Source organism: Meriones unguiculatus, chromosome 20, assembly GCF_030254825.1.
Source record: "Meriones unguiculatus strain TT.TT164.6M chromosome 20, Bangor_MerUng_6.1, whole genome shotgun sequence".
In the NCBI taxonomy this organism is placed as follows: domain Eukaryota; kingdom Metazoa; phylum Chordata; class Mammalia; order Rodentia; family Muridae; genus Meriones; species Meriones unguiculatus.
Genome location: NC_083367.1, coordinates 13,678,339 through 13,690,928, shown reverse-complemented (window position 1 = coordinate 13,690,928; position 12,590 = coordinate 13,678,339).

Below are 12,590 nucleotides of genomic sequence, written 5' to 3'. Positions count from 1 at the left end.
TTATACAGACTCCTTTAGCTCTGAAATGGTGTGAAAATGAACTTGGTGTCCTTAGTTCTGAGGTATCCATCCTTAGTCTCATAGCATGCAACCTCAGGGCTCTTGTATTTCACAAATTATGGTTTACCATGGAATTAAAATCACCAACCAACCAACCAACCAACCAACCAACCAACCAGCCAACCAATCAGCAAACATTTTATTTGATTAAATTCATTCTTTTTTTTTTTTCCCAAAGGGGGAAGGACTGTATGTTACAAAAAACATTACACTAGAGTCTTACTGAGCAAGGGACTTTGAGGAATATGAAGGAACTTAAGATGATTTCTCTGTTTGTGAGACTCTTAGGTTACTTGGCAGGAACTGCTAACATTCCAGGAAACAAATACCAGTACAGTGAGTTCTATGGTTAGATATTGTTTGTGGTTGTTTATGCCAGAAGTGTGGTCCTCAGGTGGTATAATGGGGTGGTAGAACCTTTAAGAGAAGTGACCTCATATAAAGTGATTTGGTTATGGTGGTTGTGCCTGTGAATGGAATTAATGCTGATATTACAAAAGAGATTAGTGTCCGCTAGAGTAGAGGGTTATATGTAGGCCTGGTGGCACCTTTCCCAATCTCCTTTCTTGTCTCACCTTGGACTTCAGTACCCAGAGCTGAGATGATGCCAGCACCATTCTTTTGAATCTCCATAAATATGAGCTGAAAAAGTACGGCACTTCATGTGTTTTGTCATAGCAACAAAAATGGATCAAGACAGTGAGGCAGTAGCAATTCTAAGACACCAACCAGATGGAGATGTACCGAGGGGCCCACCATCACCGAGGATTCTTGCTGATAGTCTTTCTTGTCATGCTTCATTTCATGAAAGCTACACTTTGCTTAACCTTCTCAAGTCTATTTATTTGATAAGCATTTTTTTTTTTTACAAAGAAAATATTATCTGAGCATATAGCTTGGTGGTAAGACATTTATCTAAGAAAACAGTGTTCAAATTTTCCAACCCTGAGAAAGTGTAAAAACATTCCATTTGTGTTTTCAAAACTTTTAGAATTAGAAATACTTAGTTTTTGAAAACTCTTGCTCATGATAAAACTGGGATGATGTTAAAAGAGTTTATTTGAAAAGGTTTCTCTTCTACATTGAGCCTCAGACCTCCTTAGAGACAATCACAATTAACACCTTTCACTTGTCAATGCTTTTTATGAATATGCTGTCTATTGACTCTTCTTTTTAGTCCCTTTTCCTTCTTTATTTGTTAGATCAGTAGTTCCCAAGCTTTATAATCAAAGAACACCAGAACTTCAAAATGCTATCTGCCTAGTCCTTCCTCCAGAGCAGACCCAAGGGCTTGGGCAAGATCTAATAATCTATTAGTGATTAGATAATTCTGGAGTAGGTGGTATTTGGCCCCTACTTTGAGACATTGTTTTAAAAACCAACAAGAGTTTCACTGCATTAGGGGTTAATCTAGTTGGATTAGAGGAATCTGGCATAATGGCATGCCTTCTCTTGTAGTCTTTGACCTTTACTGGGAGAGCTTCCCTTTGGTCTCCATGGTGATGCACAGAAGTCATCCACATTCAATTAGATTGAGGATGTGGATTTGTTCCTTTGTTTTTTTTTTTTTTTTTTTTTTTTTTGCTGAAGGCCCTGCTGCTGAGCTGCAGTCATTAGCTAGGCCAAGGAAACTCAACTAACTTTCTCCCCCTCCCCACCCGTGCCTGTCTGTCTGTCTCTCTCTCCTTTTTTTGTATGATTTATCAGTAATAGTCACAAAATTACAGACTTTTGAAAAATGAGAGTAATCTATATTTTGTTTAAGGCCAATTACTCATTTTCTGTTGCCAGTCCACCTTCCACTTTGAAATATATCTTTATGATCTCCTGGCCTGTCTTTCTCATCTCCCATGGGTCATACTCACCCTGTTTGGTTGTGTTGCTTAGTGTAGTGATAGTCTGAATTATTTCTGAATTCTTGAACACAGAAATATCTTATCTTCTTAGACCTCAGGGTATCAACTATAAAGCAATTTTTAACAGAAGAGGTTGTCGTTACTTTAAATCTGTGGGAAAGCAGGAACTTACAATCTTTAGTCTCAGCATCTTTAAACAAAGGCCCAAGGAGTAGTTCACTCATTTTTTTTCTGGGCCTGGGGGAGGGAGAGGTCATTCAAAGGTTGCTTGGTCTGCAATCTCATCCTGTCTTCCTCGTAGTATTGACAAGGCATGGAATGGTTTATGGATTTCTGCCTCACTTTAAGGACTATTTGCTGATGTTTTGAGACACTTATCCAATCTCAAGAAACTCAAGGGAACTGATTTCAACTGTGAATTATATATTATCCATATTTGGGACAGAATAGGCAATTTTAATGTAAAGTTCCCATCAATCAGTCCAGGGGTTAGGAAAGGCTTTGATTTGGATATTGTGTTTGAAATAATTTATGTTGATTTAAGCTATTTAAACTTCTGAGAATTTAGTATTTAACCTGAATATGATTATGACCCCATCTTAAATTTTTCCTTTTTTTTTTTTTTTTTTTTAGCTTCTGGTGAAATATTAGCTTACTGTACCATGCATGTGATAATGTCCCCAGAGTTTAGCCAAGAGAAATATCAGAATGTCCTTAGAGAGCTCATTTATCTGATGAGAACAAGGATTCCAGGGGGAAAAAAATCCCTCAGTTCCTGAATAATCAACAGGAATTCAGAAAATAAATGAGTTCTTTCAAAAGATGCACTTACCAGACTAGTGACTGTCCCCACAGTTTAAGCATTAAAATACTATGCTTAGTAAAGAGATATAAGTAACGAGAACAGACAACATTCACAAGGCTCTAGACACAGCTAGTTTGTACTCATGTTGTTAGGGCTGCTGGGGAAATCACTGTCCTGTCACAACTGATTTAGCTGCCTTCTTTCAATCATGTGCTCACATTAAAACAGCCGACAGGTATACACATGAGCACAATGGAATTCTTTTCTTTACTGTAATGGGTAGCTGGCAGATCAGCCTCCCTCTAACTGTGAAATAGGAGTGATGCTATTTTGTGTGCATGAGTGTGTGCATGCACGTGGGCAATATTCTGTTATAGTGTTATTTTGGGAGTTCTGCATTCCTAGGGAAAGACTGTCATAGGCTGTATTAGCATTGTAGGGATAGCACACTGAGGCATGTTCTCAGGAGGAAAATCCTCCTGATGCTGCCACTCTCTCTACCCTATACATCCATGCTTTGCAGGCTCAACCTTTCTACTTCTAAGCCAACTACAAGGATAATGGTCATTCATTATCTTAACATGTTTTTTTTTTTTCATGTACGTTCCCCAGCCACAGCCCAGACTAAATAAATGGTTGTTTTCCATTCATACGTTTTCAGTTTTGTTTGTATTTTGTTGTCTTTGAAGAGTTTATGATTTTATTTTCAAAAAGGCATTTGCTAACACTCAACCAGTCAAATTGCTAGCTACCCAAGCTATCATCAGTTTAGTTTGGGTCTCTTTAATTCACTACTGGAAATAAATTATCCCTAGGCATTTCAATATTATCTTATAATCTAATAACCTAGCCGATATCACCAGCGGCCTTTTAGGTTTTAGGCAATTTCTGATTTTGTTTAGGATCATGCCCCATCTATAAGAATGGCATTAACGGTTCCCTGAAGGGACACAGCATCAGCCATGTTGTAAAAACTCACGCTTGGTTTGGCCTTCTGATCATAAGGAAAGAGTAAAACATTTATTTTTCCTTAGCATTATATTTATGTTCTCAAGATTCTTGGAAAATTACACTCATTATATTATCATTATTATTACTATTTTTACAGTGTTTTTTAAATTTGAGTATTTATTTATTTATGCCTTATAATATTTTCCAAGGATTTACTTTCTAAATTGTCTTCTTTCCAAATCACTTCAAGATGAATATATTTCATTGACAATTTCCTATATAGGACTATTGTCTGGAAACCATCAGGAAGCTAGGAAGTGAGTTAAAATATCTATGCACTTGTTTTTGTTGCTTATATCAGCTGTGGAATAATAGCTTTAATTCCTTGTGCTAAAACACAGAAATCCTTCCCCATATCTGCACTGTAAATGTGCTCAGTCTAACTAAGACAGTAGATGTATGTGCAAATGTGTTTGTTGCTATAAAACCAGATGTCTACAGAGAGGAGGAGAGCACAGCATGGAGGGAGGAAGAAGCAGCAGGTGAAGGACAAGGCTTGACACCCTGCCTAGAAATGAGAAGGAACTGGGGGAAAGTCTCAGCATGAGAAAAAAAAAAAAGCAGTGAGAACTGGAAGACTGTACAGAAGTGGGAGCACTATGAGGAGGGAGACTGGAAGCTGTTTCTGTGGCTCCCTGTGGGGTGTGGGCACAGCCAGGACATTTCATTTTAGGCCACTGCAGGAAAGCTCCTCGGATTCAGGTCCTAAATCTCATCTGAAACCTAGGCTAACTCAGGAGGGCCTTCATTTCCGCCTCGGGAAAAGGAGCCAGCGCTTGCCAAACTCTCCTAACGGGCCAGATCCCAGCAGATGCCACCTCATTTACTTCTGCTCAGAATCTCTGGGAACGAAATGACAGGGATGGCAGTCTCTTTCACCTCGATAGCACGTGCCTGGTGCTGCAGAGTGCTGTAGCTTTGGGTTGTCGTCAATATAACTGAGGAAATGGACTCAAGCAGGGCGATAGTTTATTCAAGGATCTCAAGTTCAAACATGGTTGGATCCAGTTGCTGAAATTTAAATCCAAATAAGCTTGACCCAAAGCAGAGGATTTCTGGTTTAGTGGTGCTTCTTCAGTGTGAGATGAAAAGAGTGGGGAAGAGTACAGGGCCAGGTATCAGTGTCAATTTATGACAAGTTGTGCTTGGTGGGCGAATGAATGTCCGCCATGTTCTCCGGCCAGGCCCTCCCATACCTTCCTAAGGACAACCCCTAAACTGGGCATCTCTGCAGCACACCAACGATCAGCGCAGGGAGAGGAAGTGTTTGAGTAGGCTCAGTCTTTGGTTGCCATCTTATGTGAGGTAAGGAGACTCTTAAGCATACTGAGCAGCAGTCATGACCAAGCCTCAGGAGCACATGGAAAGCCTGGACTGGATGACTTTGGAAACCCAGTTCATTGGCATCCCATGCTACTCCTAGGCTTCAAACCAGCATGAAACAGAATCTAATTGTGCTTCCCCACTGCCTCCAAACACAAGGAGGGGCACTGGGCCTACCAAGAGGAAATCTTTCTGGGGCTGGTCTTACTTTAATATTCTTACTTTAATTTTCTTACTGGTGTATACAGATGGTATGTAAAGCAGGTTTTCCTGCCCCTTGCCTGTGTAAACCCCCACCTTCCCCTTCTCACCTCTTCTGCTATCATACCCTGCATACATATACATGGTTATATGTAACAATATGAAATCTAGGAGCTACAAAAATGAGAAAAAAAAAACATGATATAATGCCTGTCTTTCTAGGATTGGCTTAATTTGCTTAAAATGATCATTACTAGTTGTATCTATTTTCCTGCAAACAACACAAACTTCCTTTTTTATAGCTGAAAACTTTCATTGTGGTGCTTTGTATTTTTTGTTCTTTTATCTCATAGGTGGACTGGTCACCACAAAGGCTGCATGGCCACTGGCTAGTGAGATTATGTTTGGAGATATGGTTTAAAGAGATGAAAGTTCAAAGCATCCTCAGGCCAGCGGAGCCATGCTGCAGAGGGGCTGCCCTTCTCTTCTTTATGTCAGATGAAGAAAAACTTCCACCCTGGGGTGTCCCTGGCTTCTGACAATTCATGATGGAATATTCACCTCAGTGTAATTTCTATATTTGAGGTTTAACTTAATGACTACCAAGAATTTTCAGTGGGCAATATTGCCTGGACTCTTGCAAATTTAAATTTAAGAAAGAACATAAGCTTAAAAAAAAGCTTTGCCTCCAAAACCTAGTAATTTTATATTACATTTCTAAAATGTAAATTACATTTTTTTTAAAAATAAAAGCCATAGAAATATCACTAAGGTGCTATTGAAGGGTCCAGCTTTACTTTTATGCTGTGCTTCAGTGTGTTCAAGTTGCCAAGTCTAAACTTCAAACTGTGTTTTTTTTTCCTTACAGTTTCCAAATCTTCATGAGATAATTTTAATTTATGATAAAGACTTCATCATCTGATATGGCAGAAAGATAAAAGTGAATCTCATGAGCTACAACATGTTTTTCTGAGCTTTAATTCCAGTTAATTTCCTAGACTTTGCACTGTACCTAAATGCCCTGTCTGCCACATGAAGCAGAAAATTACAGATGTTCTCTGAACGATTATTTAAATGTAAGGAGTTACAATAACTCCCTGGGAGGATGCCTTACAGTGTATCCTGACACTGGAGATGAAAATAAAGCCTCACTCAGAAATAATAACAGTAGAAACTACACATAGCTCAGTTGGAAAAAAAGAAAAAGAAGAAAAAAGAAACGAGACAGTGCCTACTCACGTCTCAGGGTGTTTATGAGATGTGGCTGGAACCAGCCAGACTCTAGTTTCACCACCAGAGACTGTCTACTGTGAATAATTTTTTGATTAGGGGTCAAAAACGGAGCAACATTTATCTCAGAGGACAAAGGAAAAGCCAGTTCCTGGAATTATCTATGTGGTAAAATGTCAGCTACCATGACTTTGAAAATAATAGGAAATTTTTTGTTTTGCCACTTTCAAAATTAATTTTCTTCCTTGCCTGAAACAAGAAAGAAATATAAAAACCTTTCCTATTAGATTTGCAAATAAGTAGACACCCTCATTTTCTTCTTTATCAGTTTGCCCTTTTGATAGGCGCCACACACACAGAGCAAAATGAATAAATTCAGCATATTTTCCTGTTCACCAAGCATAAATTATTACTAACTGTGGTGAGAGACTTTCTGAAAGCTGTTTCATTTTATGGAGGGGAATTCTTTTTATCTGTAAATGATTCTGTTTGAAATCAAAGTAGGTATTGTCTTATCTTTGTGACCTCAGGGAACTGCACTATGATGACACATTTCCATTTGAGAGGGCAATGGGAGCACACGTTGAGTGAAATCTCCTAATCTATTCCTGTACTTGGCTCAGGTTCTCCAGGCTTTGAAACACTAAGAGCATTAGTGGGTGATATGACTCCATTGCTTGTTATCTGATGACTACTGTGCCTAGCAGCTTTAGCTGGGGCAAGTGGCCTTGGAGGTGATTTCAGAATTCTCTTCTAAAACCCCCACATCACACACACACACACACACACACACACACACACAAGCAACGACCCTGTGAGTACGAGCAGCTTGATGCCCCACAACTTTTGCTGGTCTTTCCTCCTCAATCAAATTACAACAAAGATGCTCTGCTCCTCACACTTGAAATGGAAGAAGCAATTTGATGAAGCATCAGTTTGGAGTAGCAGTAATGGAGATCCTATCTATCAAATGATTAGAACTGTTACTCAGTGACAAGCAGCACGGAAATTCATAAATGACCTTCATGCATTAGCACATTTACTCTGCCCTCACTCCATCTGATGTCTGCCTCCTGCCTAGTCCCTTCATCACAGTAAATTGAATATTGAGTATTGAACCACGAAGTTGGCATTTAGCATTAAGATGCTACACTGGGCCATTTACTAATCTGCTATTTTTCTTGAAGGATTCTTCACTCTTCCATTTCTTCCATTTCAATTATTTATTATTTTGGAGGTGTGTAATCATTTCAGGATTCATGACTTCTGAAAAAAAAAAAAGAAGAAGAAGAACATTTTAACTAAGCCAGCCCTGGCCAGAGCCTGCCATTTTGAACCTGAGGTGGTAAGATAGAACATAAGGCTTCATGGAGGCCTCCTGGCTCTCACACAGCTGACTCATTGCCTGGGCACGCTGGCTCAGCAGGAAGCAGTGTTTGGAAGAAAACTGAATCACTTGCCCATGTGGCACGTGAGTGAGGGTGAGCCGTTTCACCAACTGCGTGACAAGCCGTGGTGGCTGCTCTCTCGGCAGAGCGAAAAGGACATGCAAATTATTCATCCTCATATGCTAGGTCTCAAAATAGGCTGCAGCACTGATACGTTTTTAAGAAACAGGAAAGCAATTTTTTTAACCTCTCTGGGTGAAAGTTCAAATGACCAAAAGCCCTTTGCATAGAGGCACAATGTATAAAGCTGGCCAGTGTTTGGAGAGATACCAAGAAGGTTGCAGGCTAAGTCTGGACGTGCGTTAAGGTTCTAAAGAATTTTAGAATTGAGTGTTATTGAGGACATATGTCAGAATTCTTAAGCTTAGAAGGGTTAATTTTACTGATGTTTCTTTTCCTCCTCCCAAGCCAAAATTTAAAAAAGAAAAACGTATGACTTAAAGGGACAGCACATGAATGTTTTCTCATTTCTGAGATGGTATCATCTCATGGCAATCTAGAGATCATGTTAAAAATTGAACTGACTCACAATAGCTTCACGCAGCTACAAACGCTTAACAGAATAAATCTCATAGGACAAATTTATCTGGTTGTCTCTAACCAAAAAATCGTTCATAAAATTTTACTTGTGTTCAAAGCAACTAAACTTTCTTAGAACATTGATACAGTTCTAGTAAATTTACAAAGAAACTAACTTTTAAAATACAAAAAAATTTTCATGTTCAATGCCTAACTTCATCACTGTTTTAACAGAATCCAGGGCTCATTTAACTTTCTGTGTGATCTGAAGAGCTGATTATAGCTCTAGCTAAGTAGAGTGGCACACATGTACCTGAACCTGTGCACCAGATAACAAAACTATTTATGGTCACTGATTAGATTTGCCAAAATTTGTCAGATGACTTTAAAAAAGAAACCTTGAAGCCCAAGTTTGACTACTCTGCCTTTTCTTCTAGAAATAATCTTGATAGTCACATGATTTTTGCCCTTGAAATGCCTCCCGTGGGAGCCACCAATGACTTTCTGTAGTTTTTGTATGAAAGAGTTAGGGTGCTCGGTGGCAGTCAACATAAACCAGCTCTGAGTATTTAAAAGGGCACATGCACACACAGGACAGATGGCTGGCTTGTGACAAGGTGGGGACATGGTGTTTCTGGAAGGCTGAGAAGTAGGACCCAAGTGTCTGCTTTGTGGCAGGTTGGATCTGGTGGGGTCCACAGATGAAGTCTAATTGTTCTTCCTGACTTTGTCTGTATTTGTGCTCAGGTGGGAAGAAGAAAGTCTCTGACCTCATGGCTTCCTAGACTCCTAGAATTCCTATAAAAACACATGTGGAAGGAGAGGCTGGTCACCCGAATTGTAGCATCAGGGGTTGTAGGGGCTACAAAAGGGTGCTAAGTGACAAACGCCCGTGATGAAGTACTTTCCCTTCACCAAATACTGCATCTTTTCAACTTAGTTCAATTCCAATCAATAAATACTTACTGATAAATAAAAGTACGAGGCACAGTGTTAAGTACAGGCATGCTGGGAAACAAATGGAAGCACTTTGTCCATTCGTGTGTAGTACTCATGTTCCAGCCACGCCTTCGGTAGAACTGTGAACCGTGGACAACCTTTGACCTCTCCTCATATTTCCCAAGTTCACCTTGTTCCTGGGTGGTCATATACAAATCTACATCCCTGCCTCTGCTTGTGTCTTAACCTTACTTTTAACTACTCAGGCAGGCTACAGGCAGCACTAACAGAATTATTAAGATGTTAGGAAGAAAAGAGACAGGAGGAGGGATTTTACTGGAGTGCTGGAAATATTCTAAGCTTGGAATGTGGTGACAACTGTGCAATTCCATACAGTTATGAAAATCTAGTGCATTTGGTATTGGAAACAGCTGAATTTTATGTTATAAAAACTATACATTAACTAAGATTAAAAAAAAAAGCTTAAACCAGAGACATGCAAAGAACAAGAGACAGTGGTGTGCTTAGTTTAAATGAGATATTTGTGTCACATTTCCTCATCTAAAGTTCAGGTTTCATCAAAAAAGAGGGGCAGGAAATATGGTAAGAGCGAAAGGGATGAGTAGGTGTTTACAGTCGCACAGTTTTTGTGGGACATGATAATGCAGTTACATACAGGAACTCATAGAAGCTTCAGCTACACACATAAAACATACACTAAATCCAGCCAGCCCAAATCCCTGCACAAATGGGAGAGGTTCATAAAGCCACACCCCCTACCTGAATAGCTAGCTGCTGTTGGCTATTGGCTATTGGCTGCTGGAGAAGGGAGTCAGACATACGGCCCCTGAGAGGCCACCCATGCTCTAGTAGTGATGGCCCTACACTCAGACACATACAGGCAGCAAAAGTGCACTCAATGCTTTCTGTCTGCTTGTGGTGTGTGTGTGTGTGTGTGTGTGTGTGTGTGTGTATGTGTGTGTGTGTATGTATGTTTAAAGTACATGAAGTAGGGAAATAAAAGCAATGGTAAAAGGATAGTGGAGGAATTAGAAGGGAAAAAGGATTAGATTTGATTAAAACACATATGCATGTATGAATATTTTAAAATATTCAGAAAGTCTAAAGGATGCTAGACAATACTTAAGGCGGTGCTCAGTTGGTTAGAAAAGCTTCCCAGAGATGATGGAGAGTGTTAGAATGATGATGGGAGTGTATGCCCCAGCCTCATTCTCAAATGATGCTGAGGTTGAAGCAAAGCTCACACATGATTTTGGGGCATCTGGTATCACTCTGCTTCAGCAAGCTTCTATTTATGGAGATGTTGCCAAAGAATATGTGGATGCTGGTCCTTAAGCTGACCCTGGGCATTCATGCCATAGGGGTTTTCCTTAGATGGGGAGGGTCTTTGCTTTGTGTCTTACCCTCATGCTTGCAATTTCTTTTTCTCTAGATGTTCACTGGTAAACAGCGCAATTCCCATCCCATCTCAAGTTTTTCATCCCTGGTATATTTGTAAGAGAAGGAATGGCCAGAAGCTTTGTAAAATTGGATGACTTAGTCCAAGAATTCTAATAGAGACCACACCCTACTCAAAATTTTGATTCTCTTTCAAATATTTCAGGGCCCAACACAAGTCTGTTGATAGGGTTATCTGCCCCAGCAGAAATCCTTGGTAGGACATTCCGTCTTAATGATTCCTCCCGGTATCTGAGACCGCCAACAACAGGTTTGATCTAAACTCTGTGTTCTCTCAGTACTTAATACTGCATCCCCTTCTTTGCCTATACAGAATTCTCATGTGCCATCCGCTGTCATCATTGTGAAGCTATCTCTGCTCATATAATTTCCCTTTTCTTAAATTTGCCCTAAATATCTCATTTTATCCTGTAACTTTCTTCTACTTCTTCAAACCTAATAATGATTACAGTCCATGCCACACAATTTGAACTTGATTATTATATTATTCTCTTTTAAATCTCTCTCATGCTAAGTCTGATAAGGGTCTGGTGTCCTGAATTCTTTTGCATCTCGAACAGTGTTTAGTTGGGTTGGGACCCTAGGAGTATCCTGATAGTTTTTGCTACTAGTGTCCCCCCAAATTTTACTGAGTTATGAGCTGTAGTTTGTGTGAAGGGAATATTTATTGGTCTCTGTGCCCTTTTTCAACAAAGAACAGAACTTTTTTTCTCTTCATAAATAAATATATGCTGAGGCAGCCCTCTTTGACACCCACCTCCCCACTCCTCTCTTTCTGTGAATAAATAACTAGTGTAAACAGTCAAGATCAGTAATGGTTTTGGCAAGGTATGAAAGAATAAGTTTGTATTCACTAAAAGAAAGTAGATATGTCTTCTTCTTTCTGTCTATTTCTGTCTCTGTCTCTCTCTCACACACATACACACACAAGTAAACAAGAAATTGACTCCTCTCTTTCTGTCCCATTGACTATGGAAAATGTTACTTCCTCCTTGCCATCTTCTTATATTGGATTGCTTTTCTTACATAAACCAGAGTGGTATGAGGGACAGACATTTTCACTTTCTGTTATGGCTTTTCAACCCAGAGCTAGGGCAGGGATATTGTTTCATGTTTACCTTTTTTCTTTGTGATGTTTATTAGTAGATCACACCCCATGTTCTGTACCACATCTCTGCTTTTCCATCATTTTTCTGTCCTAAATTTGGATGAGAAGATATGAAGGCATGTTTTATGATCTACATCTTTAGGTGATTTCTTAGTCTATTAATAAAGTCAATATTTGTGTTCTTCATAGTCCTTTTCTGGATGGTTATTCTAATTACAGCAACCGGAGGAAAATGAGTGCATATCAATTTGAGACCCTGTTCTAATTTTCTTTATATTGTCGTGATAAAGACCATGGATGATATTTGTCAGGATTCTCTAGAGTCACAAAACTTATGAAATGAATCCCCTTATGGACATATAAAAGAGGTAATGGAATGACTTAAGGCTAATCCAGCAAATCCAGCAATGGCTAGCTGTGAATAGAAAGTCCAAGAATATACTGGTTGCTCAGTCCCACAAAGCTGCACTTTTTAACTGATCTTCTATATGTGCTGGAATCCCAAAGAAATAGGCTCCAATGCCAGTGAAAGAATCAATGTGCTCGCAAGACAAGAGCAAGTAGACAAAAAGAAAGAGCTTCCTTCTTCCATATCCTTATATAGACTTCCT